Below are 22,074 nucleotides of genomic sequence, written 5' to 3'. Positions count from 1 at the left end.
TTGCTATTTGTGCGATTTGTTCTTTTTTTCTGCGCATTGCGTGTTTGATGTATTCTTTGAATGGGTTACATGATGTTTCTTTTGTTTTGTGGCTGCTTGTGAGAAGAGGAATCTTAGGGTTGTATATTGCATGCATACTTAGATAATAAATGCACTTTGAATCTTTGAATCTGTAGTCTCTTGCATTCATGTGCACTAGAGTTTTCATAGCATACTTTGAAGCAACCATTCAGAATGTTTTCCAGTGTACATTTGTAGAAGTTTGTCGGAGTCTTTGGTGTCATGCCAAATCTCCATAAACTTGTGAGAAAGTGGAGACAGTGATGCACCTTCTTTTCATTTGCATCTATGTGCTGAGCCCAGGTTAGATCGCCAGGAAATTGAAGCTCACCGTCTTTTCCATGATAGACTCTTCATTAAGGAATGGTGCTAGGTTGTCTGACTTCCTCTCACTAAAGTTCGCAATCAGTTCCTTGGTTTGGCTTACATTCAGGGCAAGATTATTGTTATGACACCACTTAACCAGCTGACCTGTACATCTCTTTGCCATCATTCATGATTCTGCTAACACAGAACTGTTATTGGTGCATTTGTAAATGGCATTAGAGCTATGCTTAGCCACACAGTCATAGCTACAGAGAGAGTAGAGCAGGGGGTTAATTATGTAGCCCTAAGGGGTACCTCTGTTGATGGTCAATGACAAGGAGAAGAGGTTTCCGATCTGTACAGGTTGTTGTCTCCCAGTGAGGAAACTGAGGATCCAAGTGAAAGAGGGAGGTATAGTGGCCCAGGTCTTGGAGCTTATAATAGTTTTGAGGTTATGATGGTGTTGAGCACTGAGCTGTAGTCAGTTACAGCCTGATATATGTGTTCTCGTTGTCCAGCTAATCCAGAGCAGAGCAGAGTGTCCATGAGATATCATGGACGCTCTGCTACTGTGGTGATAGGTAATTTGAACAGGGCCTAGGTTCTTATTGAGGCAGGAGTTGATTTGAGTCATAACCAAGCTTTTAAGGCACTTCATTACAATGAATGTAATTGCTACCACATGTTAGTTGTTGAAGCAGATCAATTTGCTGTTCTTGGGCATCAGTACAATTGATGCCATCATGAGTGAGTTGGGAACTTCAGACAGCAGAAGCAAGTAATTGAAGATATTCCTGAATACTCCAGCCAATTGGTCAAGGTTGGCTTTTAGCACTTGACCAGGTATACTGTCAAAGTCTGACAGCTTGAGAGGATTCAACCTCTTGAAGGGTGTTTTGATGTCAATGTCTAAGACTGAGATCACAGGATTATCAGGTGCTTTTGGGACTCATGGGTGTGTCATTATTCTCCTTCTTAAAGCATGCATAAAAAGCTTATCAGAGAGTGATGTGTCATTGCCATTTATGCTATTTGATTTTGCTTTGTAGGAGGTGATAGCTTGCAAGTCCTGCTAAAGCTCAGAATTAGATTCAGAATCAGGTTTAATAACATTGGCATGTGTCCTGAAATTTGTTGCTTTATGGCAGCAGTACATTGCTATATATAATAATAAAAATTCTAAATTACAATAATAACTATATACTGTATAAAAAACAAAAACTAAATTAAATAAGTAGTGCAAGAAAAGAGAGAAAAATACTGAGGTAGTGTTCACGAGTTCATTGTCCATACAGAAATCTGATGGCGGAGAGGAAGAAACTGTTCCTGAAACATTGAGTGTGCACCTTCAGGTTCCTGTACCTCCTCCTTGATGGCATCAATGAGAAGAGGGTATGACCTAGGTGATGGGGTCCTTAATGATGGATGCTGCATTTTTGAGGCATCATCTTTTGAAAGTGTCCTGGATTCTGGGGAGGCTAGTGCCCATGATGGAGCTGGCTGAGATTACAACTTTCTGCTGCATTTTCCAAAGCTGTGCAGTGTCCCCTCCATACCAGACCGTGATGCAACCAGTTAGTATGCTCCTTATGGTATGTCTATAGAAGTTTACAAGAATCTATGGTGACATACCAAATCTCCCCAAACTCCTAATGAAATATAACCTTTGTCATGCTTTTTTTTTTGTAATTGCATCAAATAGATCCTCAGAGATGTTGACATGCGGGAACTTGAAACTGCTCGCCCTTTTCACTTCTGATCCCTTGATGAGGACTGATGGGTGTTCCCTCGCTTTCCCTTCCTGAAATCCACAATCAGTTCCTTGGTCTTACTGGCATTGAGTGCAAGTTGTTGCTGCAACACCACTCAACCAGCTGATCTATCACACTCTTGTATGCATCCTAATTACTATCTTTAATTATGCCAACAATAGTTGAGTCATTGGCATTTATAGATAGCATTTGAGCTGTGCCTAGCCACACAGTCAGGGGGTAGAGAGGGTAGAGCACACATCCTTGAGGTGCATCAGTGTTGATCATCAGCGAGGAGGAGATTTTAGTTCCAATCCACACAGACTGTGATCTCCCAGTGAGGAAGTCAAGGATCCAGTTGTAGAGGGAGGTACAGAGCCCCAGGTTTTGGAGTTTGTTGATTAGATTGAGGGAATTTTTGAATACTGAGCTGTAGTCAATAAACAGCAGCCTGAAGTTGGCATTCCTATTGTCCAGATGAACTACAGCTGAGAAGATTAGTCTAGCTGAGTCGTAATCAGCTTGAATTTGTCATATATATTACTGGAAGGCACTTAACTGGGCATTTTCATAAATAGTTATATGTTACAACTGTATTGGAATAATTTGGCAAGAAGAGCGTAAGACCATAAGACATTGGAGCAGAATTAGGCAATTTGGCTCTTTGAATCTAATCTGCCATTCAATCATGGCTCAAACAACAGGAATTCTGCAGATGCTGGAAATTCAAGCAACACACATCAATGTAGCTGGTGAACACAGCAAGTCAGGCAGCATCTCTAGGAAGAGGTACAGTTGCCGTTTCAGGCCGAGACCCTTCGTCAGGACTAACTGAAGGGTCTCAGCCTGAAACGCCGACTGTACCTCTTCCTAGAGATGCTGCCTGGCCTGCTGCGTTTACAGCAACTTTGATGTGTGTTGATTCAATCATGGCTGATCCTTTTTTTTCCCTCCTCCTCAACTCTAGTTCCTGGCTTTTTCCCCTTAACTTTTGATGCCATATCCAATCAAGTGCCTATATATCGCCGCTTTAAATATACCCAACGACCTGGCCCTCACAGCTGCACGCGGCAACAAATTCCACAATTTTACCACCCTTTGGCTAAAGAAATTTCTCTGCATCTCTGTTTTGAATGGACACCCCTCTATCCTGAGGCTGTGCCCTCTTGTCCTAGACTCCCCCACCATGGAAAACACCCTTTTCACATCTACTGTGTTTTGGCCTTTCAACATTCAAAATGTTTCAATGAGATCCCCCTCATCCTTCTGAATTCCAGCAAGTACAGACCCAGAGCCATCGAATGTTCCTTGTATGATAACCCTTTCATTCTTGGAATCATGCTTGTGAACCTTCTCCTCTAATGCCAGCACATCTCTTCTAAGATGAGGAGCCCAAAATTGTACACAATAGTCAAGGTGAGGCCTCACCAGTGCCTTACGTAGCCCCAGCATCACACCTTAACTCTTGTATTCTAGACCTCTTGCCTTCCTTTCCACCGACTCAACCTGCAAGTTAACCTGCAGGGTGTTCTGCACAAGGACTCCCAAATCCTTTTGAGTCTCAAATTTTTGGATTTTCTCCCCGTTTAGAAAATAGCCTGCACATTTATTTCTGTTACCAAAGTGCATGACCATGCATTTTCCAACATTATATTTCATTTGCCACTTCCTTGCCCATTCTCCTAATCTGTCTAAGTCCTTCTGATTCATCAGCACTACCTCCCCCTCCACCAATCTTTCTATCATCTGCAGACTTGGCAACAAAGCCATCTATTTCATCATCCAAATCATTCGTATACAGCATAAAAAGAAGTGCTCCCAACAGCAACCCCTGCAGAATGCTACTAGTAACTGGCAGCCAACCAGACAAGGATCCTTTTATTCCCACTTGCTGCTTCCTACCAATCAGCCAATGCTCCAACCATCTTAGTAACTTTCCTGTAATACCATGAGCTCTTAACTTGGTAAGCAGCCTCATGTGTGGCACCTTGTCAAAGGTCTTCTGAAAGTCCAAATATACAACATCCAATGCATCCTCTTAATCTATCCTATTTGTAATCTCCTCAAAGAATTCTAACAGGCCCATCAAGCAGATTTTCCCTTAAGGAAATCATACTGATTTTGTCTTGTCCTGTATCACCAAGTACTCCATCACCTCATCCTTAACAATTGACTTTAACATCTTCCCAACCACTGAGGTCAAGCTAACTGGTGTATAATTTCCTTTCTGCTGTCTTCCTCCTTTCTTAAGGAGTGGAGTGATGTTTGCAATTTTCCAGTCCTCTGGCACCATGCCAGAGTCCAGTGATTTTTGAAAGATCATTGCTAATGCTACCACAATCTCTAACGCTACCTCTTTCAGAACCCTGGGGTGCAGTTCATTTGGTCCAGGTGACTTATGTACTTTTAGGTCTTTCAGCTTTTTGAGCATCTTCTCCCTTGTAATAATAACTGCACTCACTTCTCTTCCTTCACACACTACAACATCTGGCCACAATGCTAGTGTCTTCTACAGTGAAGACTGACACAAAATACTCATTTAATTCATCTGCCATCTCCTTCTCCCCCATTATTATTTCTTCTGCCTCATTTTTTAGTGATCCTATATCCACTGTCATCTCTCTTTTATTTTTTACATACTTGAAAAAGCTTTTACTATCAACTTTGATATTATTTGCTAGCTTGCTTTCATATTTAATCTTTTCCCTTCTAATGATTCTTTTAGTTACTCTCTGCAGGTTTTTAAAAACTTCCCAATCCTCTATCTTCCCACTAATTTTTGCTTTGTTGTATGCCCTCTCTTTTGTTTTTACGTTAGCTTTGACTTCCCTTGTCAGCGACCTTTGTACTATTTTGCCATTTGAGTATTTCTTCATTTTTTGGAATACACATGTCCTGCACCTTCCTCATTTTTCCCAGAAACACATGCCATTGCTGCTCTGCTGACATCCCTGCCAGCAGTTCCTTCCAATTTGCTTTGGCCAACTCCTCTCTCATACCACTGTAATTTCCCTTACTCCACTGAAATACTGCTATGTCAGACTTTACTTTCTCCCTATCAGATTTCAAGTTTAACTCAATCATACTGTGATCACTGGTTCCTAAGAGTTCTTTCGCCTTAAGCTTCCTAATCACTTCAGGTTCATTATATAACACCTAATCCAGTATAGCTGATCCCCAGTAGGCTCAACGACAAACTGCTCTGAAAAGCCGACTCTTAGGCATTTAACAAGCTCATTCTCTTGAGATCCATTACCAACCTGATTTTCACAATCAACCTGCATGTTAAAATCTCCCATGACTATCATAACGTTGCCTTTTTGACACGCCTTTTCTATTTCCTATTGTAATCTGTGGTCCACCTCCCAGGCACTTTTGGGAGGGCTGTATATAACTGCCATCAAGGTCTTTTTACCCTTGCAGTTTCTTAGCTCAACCCACAAGGATTCAACCTCTTCTGACCCTATGTCACATCTTTCTACTGGTTTGATGCCATTCTTTACCAGTAGAGCCACACCTCCCTCCCTGCCTACCTTCCTATCCCTCCAATACAACGTATAACCTTGGATATTCAGCTGCCAACTACAACCATTCTTCAGCCAGGATTCAGTGATGGCCACAATATCATACCTGGCAAGCTGTAATAGTGCAACAAGATCATCTACCTTATTTCTCATACTCCACGCATTGAGATACAACACCTTGAGTACCGTATTTGCTACCCTTTTTGATTTTGCATCCCTAATGTACTGATACTCACCCTGTTGGCTGCGACTACGTCCCATCACCTGCCTGCCATTCCTGACAGTGTGACTGCAGGCTACTTTTATTTTTTTACCATCTGGCCTATCCAGAGTCCCATCACTCTGGTTTCCATCCCCCTGCCAAATTAGTTTAAACCCTCCCCAACAGCTCTAACAAACATGCCCGTGAGAATATTGGTCCCCCTCGGGTTCAGGTGCAACCTGTCACTTTTGTACAGGTCATACCTCCCCCAGAAGAGATCCCAATGATCCAAGAACCTGAAGCCCTGCCCCCTACACCAGCTTCTCAGCCACACATTTATCTGCCAAATCATCCTGTTTCTACCCTCACTGGTGCGAGGCACAGGCAGCAATCCAAAAATTACTACTCTGGAGGTCCTAGTTCTCTACAATCTCTTTTCAGGACCTCTTTGCTTTTCCTTCCTATGTCATTGGTACCAGTACCAAAATTTTTGTTTGATTCAGAGCAAGAAAGCTGCGAGTGAACAGCTGATTCCTGGAGCAAAGGCAGATATCACTAGTCGGGGTAAAAGAGAGGCAAGACTGTGCAGGCACGTGACGTCAGCCAGTAGAGCGTGAAAGGTTTAAAAAGGCAAGGAGTCTTCAATGGTTTTTGATTCGGAGCAAGAAGGCTGCGAGTGAATGGCTGATTTCTGGAACAAAGGCAGTTTTTACTACTCGGGGTAAAAGAGAGGCAAGACTGCGCAGGTGTGTGACGTCAGCCAGTAGAGTGCGAAAGGTTTAAAAAGGCAAGGAATCTTCAACGGTTTTTGATTCGGAGTAAGAAGGCTGCGAGTGAATGGCTGATTCCCAGAGCGAAGGCGGTTTTTACTACTCAGGATAAAAGAGAGGCAAGACTGTGCAGGCATATGACGTCAGCCAGTAGAGCACGAAAGGTTTGAAAAGAAGACTGCCATATCTAGCAGGCAGCAGAGTGATAGGGCTTTGGCTCAACGGGCTCAGGCAGTAACAGGACGAGGCGAGGTAGGTCTACCTGTATTATTTGCGGAAAGGAAGAAGTATGTGTGTGAGGCCAGTTTTCTGTGCTTGGAATAAGGAATAAGGAACCTTGGTTCTCAAGGGATATTGCAACTCTGATAAAGAAGAAGAGGGAGTTGTATGAAATGTATAGGAAACGGGGTAAATCAGGTGCTTGAGGAGTATAAGAAGTGCAAGAAAATACTTAAGAAAGAAATCAGGAGGGCTAAAAGAAGACATGAGGTTGCCTTGGCAGTCAAAGCGAAGGATAATCCAAACAACAGGAATTCTGCAGATGCTGGAAATTCAAGCAACATACATCAAAGTTGCTGGTGAACGCAGCAGGCCAGGCAGCATCTATAGGAAGAGGCGCAGTCGACATTTCAGGCCGAGACCCTTCGTCAGGACAATCCAAAGAGCTTTTACAAGTATATTAAGAGCAAAAGGATTGTAAGGGATAAAATTGGTCCTCTTGAAGATCAGAGTGGTCGGCTTTGTGCGGAACCAAAGGAGATGGGGGAGATCTTAAATAGGTTTTTTGCGTCTGTATTTACTAAGGAAGCTGGCATGAAATCTATGGAATTGAGGGAATCAAGTAGTGAGACCATGGAAACTGTACAGATTGAAAAGGAGGAGGTGCTTGCTGCCTTGAGGAAAATTAAAGTGGATAAATCCCCGGGACCTGACAGAGTGTTCCCTCGGACCTTGAAGGAGACTAGTGTTGAAGTTGCGGGGGCCCTGGCAGAAATATTTAAAATGTCGCTGTCTACGGGTGAAGTGCCGGAGGATTGGAGAGTGGCTCATGTTGTTTCGTTGTTTAAAAAAGGATCGAAAAGTAATCCGGGAAATTATAGGCCGGTGAGTTTAACATCAGTAGTAGGTAAGTTATTGGAGGGAGTACTAAGAGACAGAATCTACAAGCATTTGGATAGACAGGGGCTTATTAGGGAGAGTCAACATGGCTTTGTGCGTGGTAGGTCATGTTTGACCAATCTGTTGGAGTTTTTCGAGGAGGTTACCAGGAAAGTGGATGAAGGGAAGGCAGTGGATATTGTCTACATGGACTTCAGTAAGGCCTTTGACAAGGTCCCGCATGGGAGGTTAGTTAGGAAAATTCAGTCGCTAGGTATACATGGAGAGGTGGTAAATTGGATTAGACATTGGCTCGAAGGAGGAAGTCAGAGAGTGGTGGTAGAGAACTGCTTCTCTGAGTGGAGGCCTGTGACTAGTGATGTACCACAGGGATCAGTGCTGGGTCCATTGTTATTTGTCATCTATATCAATGATCTGGATGATAATGTGGTAAATTGGATCAGCAAGTTTGCTGATGATACAAAGATTGGAGGTGTAGTAGACAGTGAGGAAGGTTTTCAGAGCCTGCAGAGGAACTTGGACCATCTGGAAAAATGGGCTGAAAAATGGCAGATGGAGTTTAATACTGACAAGTGTGAGGTATTGCACGTTGGAAGGACAAACCAACGTAGAACATACAGGGTTAATGATAAGGCACCGAGGAGTGCAGTGGAACAGAGGGATCTGGGAATAGAGATACAAAATTCCCTAAAAGTGTCATCACAGGTAGATAGGGTCGTAAAGAGAGCTTTTGGTACATTGGCCTTTATTAATCGAAGTATTGAGTTTAAGAGCTGGAATGTTATGATGAGGTTGTATAAGGCATTGGTGAGGCCGAATCTGGAGTATTGTGTTCCGTTTTGGTTACCATATTACAGGAAGGATATAAATAAGGTTGAAAGAGTGCAGAGAAGGTTTACAAGGATGTTGCCGGGACTTGAGAAACTCAGTTACAGAGAAAGGTTGAATAGGTTAGGACTTTATTCCCTGGAGCGTAGAAGAATGAGGGGAGATTTGATAGAGGTATATAAAATTATGATGGGTATAGATAGAGTGAATGCAAGCAGGCTTTTTCCACTGAGGCAAGGGGAGAAAAAAACCAGAGGACATGGGTTAAGGGTGAGGGGGGGAAAAGTTTAAAGGGAACATTAGGGGGGGCTTCTTCACACAGAGAGTGGTGGGAGTATGGAATGAGCTGCCAGACGAGGTGGTAAATACGGGTTCTTTTTTAACATTTAAGAATAAATTGGACAGATACATGGATGGGAGGTGTATGGAGGGATATGGTCCATGTGCAGGTCAGTGGGACTAGGCAGAAAATGGTTCGGCACAGCCAAGAAGAGCCAAAGGGCCTGTTTCTGTGCTGTAGTTTCTATGGTTCTATGGTGTCAGGTGTGGGAGGTCCTGGAGTCTCTTAGCCTCCCGGACGGCCATATCTGCACCAGGTGTGTCGAACTGCAGCTCCTAAGGGACCGAGTTAGGGAACTGGAGATGCAGCTTGATGACCTTTGCCTGGTCAGGGAGAGCAAGGAGGTGATAGAAAGGAGTTATAGGCAGGTGGTCACACCAGGGCCACGGGAGACAGACAAGTGGGTCATAGTCAGGAGGGGAAAGGGGAAGAGTCAGACACTAGAGAGTACTCCTGTGGCTGTACCCCTTGACAATAAGTACTCCTGTTTGAGTACTGTTGGGGGGGATAGCCTACCTGGGGGAAGCAACAGTGGCCGTGCCTCTGACACAGAGTCTGGCCCTGTGGCTCAGAAGGGTAGGGAAAGGAAGAGGAAGGCAGTAGTGATAGGGAGCTCTATAGTTAGGGGTCAGACAGGCGATTCTGTGGACACAGGAAAGAAACTTGGATGATAGTTTGCCTCCCAGGTGCCAGGGTCCGGGATGTTTCAGATCGCGTCCAAGATATCCTGCAGTGGGAGGGAGAACAGCCGGAGGTCGTGGTACATATTGGTACCAATGACATAGGTAGGAAAAGGGAAGAGGTCCTGAAAAAAGACTACAGGGAGTTAGGAAGGAAGTTGAGAAGCAGGGCCACAAAGGTAGTAATCTTGGGATTACTGCCTGTGCCACGCGACAGTGAGATTAGGAATAGAATGAGGTGGAGGATAAATGCGTGGCTGAGGGATTGGAGCAGGGGGCAGGGATTCAGATTTCTGGATCATTGGAACTTCTTTTGGGGCAGGTGTGACCTGTACCAAAAGGACGGGTTGCGCTTGAATCCCAGGGGGATCAATATCCTAGTGGGGAGGTTTGCTAAGGCTACTGGGAAGAGTTTAAACTAGAATTGTTGGGGGTGGGAACCGAACTGATGAGACTCGGGAAGAGAAGGTTAGCTCACAAATAGAGAAAGCTTGTAGGCACTGCGAAAGGGAGGATAGGCAAGTGATAGAGAAGGGACGTGCTCAGACTGAAGGTTTGAAATTTGTCTATTTTAACGCAAGGAGTGTTGTGAACAAAGCAGATGAGCTCAGAGTGTGGATCAGTACTTGGAGTTATGATGTGGTGGCCAGTATAGAGACTTGGATGGCTTAGGGACAGGAATGGTTACTTCAAGTGCTGGGTTTTAGATGTTTCAGAAAGGACAGGGAGGGAGGCAAAAGAGGTGGGGGCGTGGCACTGTTGATCAGATAGTGTCACAGCTGCAGAAAAGGTGGACGCCATGGAGGGATTGTCTATGGAGTCTCTGTGGGTGGAGGTTAGGAACAGGAAGGGGTCAATAACTTTACTGGGTGTTTTTTATAGGCCACCCAATAGTAACGGGGATATCGAGGAGCAGATAGGGAAACAGATCCTGGAAAGGTGTAATAATAACAAAGTTGTCATGATGGGAGATTTTAATTTCCCAAATATCGATTGGCATCTCCCTAGAGCAAGGGGTTTAGATAGGGTGGAGTTTGTGAGGTGTGTTCAGGAAGGTTTCTTGACACAATAGGTAGATATGCCTACAAGAGGAGAGGGTGTACTTGATTTGGTATTGGGAAATGAACCTGGTCAGGTGTCAGGTCTCTCAGTGGGAGAGCATTTTGGAGATGGTGATCATAATTCCATCTCCTTTCCAATAGCATTGGAGAGAGATAGAAACAGACAAGTTAGAAAAATGTTTAATTGGAGTAATGGGAATTATGAGGCTATCAGGCAGGAAATTAGAAGCTTAAATTGGAAACAGATGTTCTCAGGGAACAGTACGGATAAAATGTGGTAAATGTTCAAGGGATATTTGTGTGGAGTTCTGCATAGGTATGTTCCAAAGAGACAGGGAAGTTATGGTAGGGTACAGGAACCGTGCTGTACAAAGGCTGTAATAAATCTAGTCAAGAAGAAAGGAAAAGCTTTCAAAAGGTTCTGAGAGCTAGGTAATGTTAGAGGTCTAGAAGGTTATAAGGCTAATAGGAAGGAGTTTAAGAAGGAAATTAGGAGAGCCAGAGGGGCCATGAGAAGGCCTTGGCAGACAGGATTAAGGAAAACCCCAAGGTATTCTACAAGTATTTGAAGAGCAAGAGGATAAGAGGTAAAATATTAGGACCTATCAAATGTGACAGTGGGAAAGTGTGTATGGAACCGGAGGAAATAGCAGAGGTACTTAATGAATACTTTACTTCAGTATTCACTACGGAAAGAGATCTTGGTGATTGTAGTGATGACTTGCAGCAGACTGAAAAGCTTGAGCATGTAGATATTAAGAAAGAGGATGTGCTGGAGCTTTTGGCATCAAGTTGGATAACTTGCCGGGACCGGATGAGATGTACCCCAGGCTACTGTGGGAAGCAAGGGAGGGGATTGTTGAGCCTCTGGCAATGATCTTTGCATCATCAATGGGGACGGGAGAGGTTCCGGAGGATTGGTGGGTTGTGGATGTTGTTCCTTTATTCAAGAAAGGGAGTAGAGATAGCCCAAGAAATTACAGACCAGTGAGTCTTACCTCAGTGGTTGTTAAGTTGATGGAGAAGATCCTGAGAAGCAGGATTTGTGAACATTTGAAGAGGTATAATATGATTAGGAATAGTCAGCATGGCTCTGTCAAGGGCAGTTTGTGCCTTACGAGCCTGATTGAATTTTTTGAGGATGTGACTAAACACATTGATGAAGGAAGAACAGTAGATGTAGTGTATATGGAATTCAACAAGGCATTTGATAAGGTACCCCATCAAAGGCTTATTGAGAAAGTAAGAAGGCATGGGATCCAAGGGGACATTGCTTTGTGGATGCAGAACTGGCTTGCCCACAGAAGGCAAAAAGTGGTTGTAGACAGGTCATATTATGCCTGGAGGTCAGTCACCAGTGGAATGCCTCAGGAATCTGTTCTGGGACCCTTACTCTTTGTGATTTTTATAAATGACCTGGATGAGGAAGTGGAGGGATGGATTAGTAAGTTTCCTGATGACACAATAGGTTAGAGGTGCTGTGGATAGTGTGGAGGGCTGTCAGAGGTTACAGTGGGACATTAATAGAATGCAGAACTGGGCTGAGAAGTGGCAGATGGAGTCCAACCCAGATAAGTGTGAAGTGGTTCATTTTGGTAGGTCAAATATGATGGAAGAATATAGTATTAATGGTAAGACTCTTGGCAGTGTGGAGGATCAGAGGGATCTTGGGGTCTGAGTCCATAGGACGCTCAAAGCAGCTGTGCAGGTTGACTCTGTACTTTAGTTAAGAAGGCGTACGGTGTATTGGCCTTCATCAATCATGGAATTGAATTTAGGAGCCGAGAGGTAATGTTGCAGCTATATAGGACCCTGGTCAGACCCCACTTGGAGTACTGTGGTCAGTTCTGGTCGCCTCACTACAGGAAGGATGTGGAAGCCATAGAAAGGATGCAGAGGAGATTTACAAGGATGTTGCCTGGATTAGGGAGCATGCCTTATGAGAATAGGTTGAGTGAACTCAGCCTTTTCTCCTTGGAGCGACAGAGGATGAGAGGTGACCTGATAGAGGTGTATAAGATGATGAGAGGCATTGATCACGTGGATAGTCAGAGGCTTTTTCCCAGGGCTGAAATGGTTGCCACAAGAGGACACAGGTTTGAGGTGCTGGGGAGTAGGTACAGAGGAGATGTCAGGGGTAAGTCTTTTACTCAGAGAGTGGTGAGTGCGTGGAATAGGCTGCCGGCAATGGTGGTGGGGGGGCGGATACGATAGGGTGGGTCTTTTAAGAGAATTTTGGATAGGTACGTGGAGCTTAGAAAAATAGAGGGCTATAGGTAAGCCTAGTAATTTCTAAGGTAGGCACATGTTTGGCACAACTTTGTGGGCCGAAGGGCCTGTATTGTGCTGTAGGTTTTCTATGTTTCTATGTCTCTAAGACATTTGGCCACTCTCCCTTTCTCTCCAAAATGTTGTGGATGCGATCTGAGACGTCCCTGACCCTGGCACCTGGGAGGTAACATACCATCTGGGTGTCCCGTTCACGTCCACGGAATCTCCTGTCTGTTTCCCTCACTGTTGAGTCTCCTATCACTACCACTCCCTTCTTCTCTCTCTTTCCCTTCTGCACCATGGACCCATGCTCAGTACCTGTAATCCGGTCACTGTGGCATTTCCCCTGTAAGGTCACGCCCACAAAAGTATCCAAAGCGGTGTACTTATTTTTGAGGGGAATGGCCACTGGTGTGCTCTGCTCTAACCGCCTGTTTACATTTCCATTCCTCCTGACAGTCACCCAGCTACTCGCATCCTGCAACTTCAAGGTGACTACTTCCCTGTAACTCTGATCAATTATCTCCTCACTCTTCTGTATAAGCCAAAAGTCATCCAGCTCCTGCTCCAGATTCCCAAAACAGTCTTCAAGGAGCTGCAGCTGCATGCAAGTCACGCAGATATAGCTCCCTGGGATCCCTGGCTGCATCCGCATGAAGAACACACAATTGCCATTTACTATACCAGGTACAGCAAGAGAAAAACAAAAAAGAAAACTTTAACAGAAGCTTACCCAGATCCAACACCTCCTCCGAGCCGAAGCCTCCTTTGAGCCAAAGCCTGACGCTTCCACTCTCACCACTGGCCTACTCTCGACAATGGCCACTCCACTTGTCCATCCTGTACTTTTATTTAGTGTGCAGTTCTCTGCTCCCTCTGCTGATAAGGCCTCTGCAATGACCAAAAGCCTTTGAAGCTCTCTTTTTGAACAAGCATCGCCAACCTGTGAGAAACCTCTTCACAGTGCTCTGCTCCCACTGCTGTGGTTACTTCTGGAGCACTATTTCACCCAATAACCTTTGTTGTATCCACTACTGTAAGTTGTTCCTTTGCAGCATGTGGAGAACATCAGAATTGATGGAAAATAGCATCTGTGATGGTGTGGCTCTCAGAAGGAAGCTGAGATGAATATGATCATTGAATTTTTTTTTCACTAGAGATGGCTGCAAGTGTTTCAGTTGTCTCTTTCTCACTGGCACTACATTGATGTTCTTGGAGCCTCCTCTTCTTCTCTTTCATTTTATTGTCCAGACTGGATATGGCAATGCTGTAGAGTTTTGATTTGACCTGTTGGTTATAGCTTTGCTTATTATATGCTTTCACAGAATGAAATATCATACTGAATTTTCTTCATGTTGAAAGCCCATTCATAGGTGTGCTTTGTCTTTCTACAATCGTGCTGGTTACAACTAGGTTTGGTACTTTGTTTTTATGACAATGATAGAGGGGGTAATATGCCAGGCTATCACAGTCTAAATTGTAGTCATATTCATTTTGTTACTACTGAGTTGCGTTAGTGCCTCAGAAACTTAGTTTAGTTCAGCAAAAAACTAAACTGCTGGAGAAACTCATTAGGTCAAGGACCACCTGTGAAGGCAAAGGCATAGTTGGTATTTTGGATCAAGACTCTGCATCAAGATTTCGCAGCTGCAATCTCTTGTATCTTCTGTATGTATGTCAATGGTGGTGGCACATTACATATATAATGTGGCACTACCATTAGGGTGAAAATGGAAGAGTGCTTGAAGGATTGTACATGTAACAGCAGTTGCACTTAGGTTAGAGTTTGTTTATTCCTTGTGTTCATTGGCACAACAACAGTAACAGACCTCTACGCCTTTAAGTATTAATTGGTACTGAAGTCTTACTGAGTGCACTTTGTGCCTTTGTTGGTCTCTGTGGTTCTTCCAGGAGAGGGCAATAGTTAGCAATCAGTAGGATGTTTCTTCTTTTGTGTTTGATTTAATGCCATTGGACTCCATGTGATCTAGAATCAATGTATAACACTATAAATGTACTGTAGGAGTCTATTTTACCAATGCCTTGCAATTGTGATGAAGTAGTTTTCTGAAAAATGTTATTCTGTGAGTGTGATTGTGGTAGACAGTCCTGATCATCCTCTGAAATTAGAAAAACTAACTGAATTAGGAAAAGAAACAAACGGGTATTTAGTGAGTGAGGTAGTCCTTTTTGGTTGAAAATACTAGGGGAACTTGAAAATGATGGGGATGCTTGTTGTGAAGTATTATTCTGGAACAACTTGCTACCTTATACAAAAGCAATTTTTTGAAATAAATATTTCAAACTATATATATATGTATTTTGAGGATGTGACTAAACACATTGATGAAGGTAGAGCAGTAGATGTAGTGTATATGGATTTCAGCAAGGCGTTTGACAAAGTACCCCATGCAAGGCTTAATGAGAAAGTAAGGAGGCATGGGATCCAAGGGGACATTGCTTTGTGGATCCAGAACTGGCTTGCCCACAGAAGGCAAGGAGTGGTTGTAGACAGATCATGTTCTGCATAGAGATCAGTGACCAGTGCTGTGCCTCAGGGATCTGCTCTGGGACCCCTCCTCTTTGTGATTTTTCTAAATGACCTGGATGAGGAAGTGGAGGGATGGGTTAGTAAATTTGCTGATGACACAAAGGTTGAGAGTGTTGCTGATAGTGTGGAGGGCTGTCAGAGGTTACAGCGGGACATTGAAAGGATGCAAAACTGGGCTGAGAAGTGGCAGGTGGAGTTCAACCCAGATAAGTGTGAGGTGGTTCATTTTGGTAGGTCAAATATGATGGAAGAATATAGTATTAATGGTAAGACTCTTGGCAGTGTGGAGGATCAGAGGGATCTTGGGGTCCAAGTCCATAGGACACTCAAAGCTGCTGTGCAGGTTGACTCTGTGGTTAAGAAAGCACACGGTGCATTGGCCTACATCAATCGTGGGATTGAGTTTAAGAGCCGAGAGGTAATGTTGCAGCTATATAGGACCCTGGTCAGACCCCACTTGGAGTACTGTGCTCAGTTCTGGTCGCCTCACTACAGGGAGGATGTGGAAGCCGTAGAAAGGGTGCAGAGGAAATTTACAAGGATATTGCCTGGATTAGGGAGCATGCCTTATGAGAATAGGTTGAGTGAGCTCACCCTTTTTTCCTTGGAGCGGCAGAGGACCTGATAGAGGTGTATAAGATGATGAGAGGCATTGATCATGTGGATAGTCAGAGGCTTTTTCCCAGGGCTGAAATGGCTAGCACAAGAGGGCACAGTTTTAAGGTGCTTGGAAGTAGGTACAGAGGAGATGTCAGGGGTAAGTTTTTTACTCAGAGAACGGTGAGTGCATGGAATGGGCTGCCAGTGACGATGGTGGAGGCGGATACGATAGGGTCTTTTAAGAGACCCCTGGACAGGTACATGGAGCTCAGAAAAATGGAGGGCTATGGGCAACCCTAGGTAATTTCTAAGGTAAGGACATGTTCAGCACAGCTCTGTAGGCCGAATGGCCTGTGTTGTGCTGTAGGTTTTCTATGTTTCTATGTTTATCTATATGTATGCTATTTCACTTCTAGTTTTTTCTGAGTTACTAAGATCACCAATATCAGAATTGAACTTGTAATAGTGTTACTAGTTTCTTGAAATTAATATTTATTTACTTGAAATTTCCAATTTCTGGATTGTCAATTTGCTTGTACAAATTGAATACCTAGGTCAATTTCAGATTGTCTGGGTGGTATAATTAACTGAATTTACACTCTCCAGCTGTTAAAGTGGGATTTAATCTTGTATCTTCTTAGGATGTTTCTAGAAATACAGTAAGGTAATAGGCTCTTCCAATCCAAACAGCCATGTCAATATGTGACCAATTAATACCTTTGGAATATGGGAGGATGCTGGAGCATCTGGAGGAAACCCTTGTGGTCATACAAACTCCTTACAGGCAATGGTGGAATTGAACCTGGGTCGCTGGCACTGTAATAGCATTACACTGACTGTTACCATGCCGTCTCTGGGCCATTCAGATTTTTGGTAATAGTCGAATAATCTAACCACAATGCTAGCATAAAAGTTGACTGGATAAATAGGTATTAAATGTCAGTTAATATCTTCTGGGCAACTGGAATGTCTTGAATGAAAACTGTTGCTATATTTACCCATAATATTTATTCTTAGGTATCACTTTTGTTGTAATTGGGGCAATTATAACTGTCAACTGGGTAGTCTCATTCTTACAATACAAAGCAATCTGGTGTTTAGAAGCATTTTTGCACACAAATCTGTGATATAATTTCAATGCTATTAGATTGGTAACAAATGCTGGAACAGTTGCATATGTTTTTATCTTTGTTTAGGTTCAGCAGGACTGTTCTAAAACTTACTAATTAAACGAAGTTTGGTCAAATAGGTGCTATATTTGCAATGGCCAATCTAAAGATTAATGAATGTCCTGAAATGAAGAAAATAAACTGTTTGAGTTATGGAAATTTGTCCTTATGGAATTCACAAATTCCTGTTCAAAAATCCAAGATATGGAATAAAGTTCACTTGTACAGTATTTATGTGGGAGGAAAAGGTTAAATAAATAAATCATCTATAGTTTGCTTTATACCTGTGCAATATGATCATTGGTTCAAATAAGGACCTGCATTTTAATCTTAAACAATTATTTGAAGAATAACTTCCTATTGTTTAACTTCAGAAAACTCTCATGGGTTAACAATCTTAACATTTATAAAGCAGGTTCAGCACTTCCTTGTTCTTACTGGTAGAGCAATAAAATATAAGACAATATACCTTCTATCATTGACCAGTGCTATACCAGTTTTGCAGTATGATGTAACTCTCCATATGAAAAAAATAGATGCTTGTTGTGAAGTATTATTCTGGAACAACTTGCTGCCTTATACAAGTAGTTTTTTGAAATATATATGCTACTTCACCTCTAGTTTTTTCTAAGCTACTAAGATCGCCAGTATCAGAATTCAACTTGTAAGTGTGTTACTAGTTTTTTGAAATTAATATTTACTTATGTGAAGTTTCCAATTTCTGGATTGTCAAGTTCCAAGGTGCTTTCAGCAAACTCATTTTATATTTTGATATCTAGTCAGTTTTCTTGATCGTCTCTTTTCATTTGATTCCTGATCAGCTGATTCCCTTTCATAAACTTTGATTTATTAGTCATCTTCGGTTCACTGTATTAATCATATTTCTTAAGCATGATTAAGATAAAGGCTATGATTGAGGATTAATGTAGATCTTAAGTTATAATCTGTGTAACTGCTATGTTGGTGCTTTTTACTTCCCTGGAGCTAATTGTAGTTGATCATATTATGTCCATAGCTATGTAACCCACACTTGTGAAATATCACATAATCTCCAGTAGGTATTCATAGTTACCTCTCTTGTAAATGGTGCCTCCCTAGCAGAAGTTTAATTCCCTTCTCCAAATTTTCATCTCCAATCTGACAGTTTCAGTTAATCCGTGTGTATTGGTATTTGTTACATAACCTCCAGCTGTCCCAAGAAGGTGAAATAGGCTTTTACCTTTAACTTGTTATGGTTAAATGCAACTAAATGCATTTCTTGGTTAAGAAATAACACATGGATTCCATGGAGGTCAGTTTTGCTTTCCTAAAGGATATTGGCAATCTAGTATGAGTTCCAACTTCCTTGTGACTCATTAATAACTTCACTTTTATTTTCAAATGTTGATATTACTAAGTGATCTTTTTAAGACTTTTCTAAGCCTGAATTCCAGTTCTCAAACAGCACTAAACATAGATGTAGTGAATTATTAGTCCATATCTCTGGATTAAGCATCCAGTTTCATAAATTCCATATTGCTATTTCTTTCTGAGATACTGCGTATATACTGACACTTTACCATTTCCTTGTACTCTCCCTGTGTTGTCAGATAGTTTTCTTGACACAAAATCCTGGATAAATTTCAACTTCCTGCAGTTTAGTATAGGGAAGGTCAAAACTATTGCTTTGGCTCTGCTACAGACCCTACACCCTTGACATGGATCCATCTGTATTGTGACTATTGTTACAGGCTAATCAAGATCATTCAGAATCTTGACAAAATATCTGATAAATTTTTTAAAGCCCTCATCCTATCCATCACTCATTTCTATTTCTGCCAAATTTTGCCTCCACCTTAACCTTTCCTTTTTAGTGTTGAGAAACTCATACATTTCCGTTATTTCAAGGGATGTATTTTGAGTTCTTTGTTCAGTCATCTGTCATTCTTCTCACTTAATAAATCTCATTTATCCGAAATCATCTTCTGCTTCAGAATCAGAATCTGGTTTAACAGTACTGGCGTACGTCATGAAATTTGTTGTTTTGTGGTAGCAGTTCATTAAATTAAATTAAATAAGTGATGCAAAAAGAAAGGAAAAAATACTGAGGTAGTGTTCATGAGTTCATTGTCCATTCATATGGTGGAAAGGAAGAACCTGTTCCTTCAATGTTGAGGGTGCATCTTCAGGCTCCTGTACCACCTCCTTGGTTTAGAAAATAGCACAGTTCCTAGGTGAATACGGTCCTTAATGATGGATGCTGCCTTTTTGAAGTATTTCCTTTTGAAGATGTCCTGGATGCTGAGGAGCCTAGTGCCCATGGTGCAGATAGCTGAGTTTACAACTTCTGTAGCCTTTTCTGATCCTGTACAGTGGCCCCTCCATACCAAATGATGATGCAACTGGTTAGAATGCCCTCCACAGTACATCTGTAGAAATCTACAAGTATCTTTTGTGACATACCAATTCTCCTTAAACTAATGAAATATAGGCACTGTTGCATTAATATGTTGGGCCCAGGATAGATCCTCAGAGATGTTGACACCCAGGAACTTGAAAGTGCTCCCCCTTTCAACTTCTGATCCCTCAATGATGACAAGTATGTGTTCCCTCGCTTTCCTTTCCTGAAGTTCACAATCAATTCCTTGGTCTTACTGATATTGAGTGCAAGATTGTTGCTGTGACACCACTCAACCAGCTGACCTCTCTCACTCCTATATGCCTGCTCATCACCATCCGAAATTATGCCAATAATAGTTGTGTTGTCGGCATTTATAGATGGCGTTTGAGCAGTGGGCCAAACACACATTTTTGAGGTACACCAGTGTGGATTGTCAATGGAGTGCAGTGGTTATTTTTGATCCGCACAAACTGTGCTCTCCCAGTGAGGAAGTCAAGGATCCATTTGCAGAGGTACAGGGGCTCAGGTTTTGGAGTTTGTTGATTAAAACTGAAGGTATAATTGTGTTGATCGCTGAGTCATAGTCAGTAAACAGCAGCCTGAAGTAGGTATTGCTATTATCATACCATCATAACCTACCACTAAAAATACTTTATTTCAAACAAATATAAAATGTTATTGTCTCTTTCTCCATTCTTGGCCACAGGTAGAAAATTTGTAACATAGAAAGAGGGTATTTAACTCTTTTGTTTGTGCTGGTCAAAAAAATATCCAAATTATACTCCTATCTTGCAACATTAAGTTCATTGCCCTTAGGAAATGTCCCTTCAAGCACACGCTCCAGTAATGTTTAAATATGATGAGAGAGTCAAGCTTGTTACACTTACAGATAGCAGGTGCAAAGCCCCTAATACTCACTGATGAAGAAAAATATATTTCACCTCATCTGGCTTTTACTTTAAATATATTCCACCTGCTTTTAACCAATCTGCTAAGAAAATAGGGCCTTTAATGAAAGAAGGAACATTGTGTGCCTTTTTATTTGCCTTATTGACCTGTCCTTTTATTTAAGTATTTACACACATACACTTGAAGGTCCATGCCACTTCATATCTTTCCATTTGTTGTATATTCCACGACCTTGTTTCATCTCTCCAAGTGCTTTACATTACAGTTCTCTGGATTAATTTCTAATTAGCATTTTTAGCCAGCTAACCGAGGACCGATTATTTCCTCCAGTCTAAACTTTGCTTCTCTATATCAATCACCACAAACTTCTTTATCATGTCCCTGCATTTTAGTTTAAATCTTGAAAATATAGAAAACAAGGGACTGAGTGCTTGAGTACTGTAGAATCCTAGTACGCCTTCCATTCACAAAATTACCTAACAACTGCTTTATTCTCTGCTTTGTACCACTGAGATCGTCTTGGATCTAATTTGCGACTCTCCTTTAGTTCCCCTGGGCTTTAATTTTTCTGAATTGTCCTTCATACATAATACTTTGTAAAAAGCTGTACTGAAGTCTCTACTGAAGACCATGTTAATTGAACTGCTTTTATTAACAGACTTGTTACTCCACAAAAAAATCAGTCAAACTAGTCAGACATAATCTTCCTTTAATGAATCAGTGCTGACTAAACTCAATTAATCTGTGTCTTTGTAAGTGAAGTTTCACACTATCCCTTAGATTGGTTTCCAGTAACTTGTCAACCATTGAGGTTAAACTAACTGGCCTTAATTACATTGTTTATATCTTACCCAGTTTTAAAAAAGACAGTACAATGGTAACAATCGTACAATCCTCTGCAAACAACTTTGTGTAGCCAAAATGTATTAAACATTGTATTTCCATTAGTGGGAGAGTTTAGGATCTGAGGTCACGCCTCAGAATAAAGGAATTCCCTTTACAATGGAGATGAAGAAGAATTTTGTCAGCCTGAGTGTGTTGAATCTGTGGAATTTGTTGCCATAGAGGGCTGTGGAGGCCAAGATATTGGGTATATTTAAGGCAGAGATTGATAGTTTTTTTTTGATTGGTAAAGGAATTAAGGATTATGAGAAGGCAGGAGAATGGGGTTGAAAAAAATCAGCTATGATTGAGTGGCAAATTGAACTCATGGACTGAATGACCTAATTCTGTTCTTATAATTTTTGGTCTTATTTAACAGCCCAGGTATCATTTATGAGGGTACTGGTTTGATCATTGTGGAGGTCTTCATTTTGCTTGAAGAAAGCAAAGTCTAAAAAATCCAATCCATTATAATGATATGTTAGATGGGCGCAGCAGTGGGTCAGCAACAATTTCTTGGCTCTGACCAAGCATTACACCCGGTATTTCATTCAGAAATGGACCAGAATGGCTGAAGACCACAGCTCCAATTGGTTTTGTACTGTGGGGGAGGGTGCTAGTTTCTGCCATCTGCCATGTTTGAATGATGGATATGGGTGAGAGCAATGGGC

The 22,074-nt window shown here is 42.0% G+C and overlaps 1 protein-coding gene across 3 annotated transcripts in view; it reads left to right on the top strand.

Annotated features, from left to right (window-relative positions):
- LOC134358560 (fibrillin-1-like) overlaps nucleotides 1-22,074 on the top strand; it is a 462,213-nt gene that overhangs the window by 189,990 nt on the left and 250,149 nt on the right. The window lies entirely within an intron of this gene.

This window comes from Mobula hypostoma, chromosome 18 (genome assembly GCF_963921235.1).
Source record: "Mobula hypostoma chromosome 18, sMobHyp1.1, whole genome shotgun sequence".
NCBI classification, from domain to species: domain Eukaryota; kingdom Metazoa; phylum Chordata; class Chondrichthyes; order Myliobatiformes; family Myliobatidae; genus Mobula; species Mobula hypostoma.
This window is presented reverse-complemented; position numbering and strand designations above follow the sequence as displayed.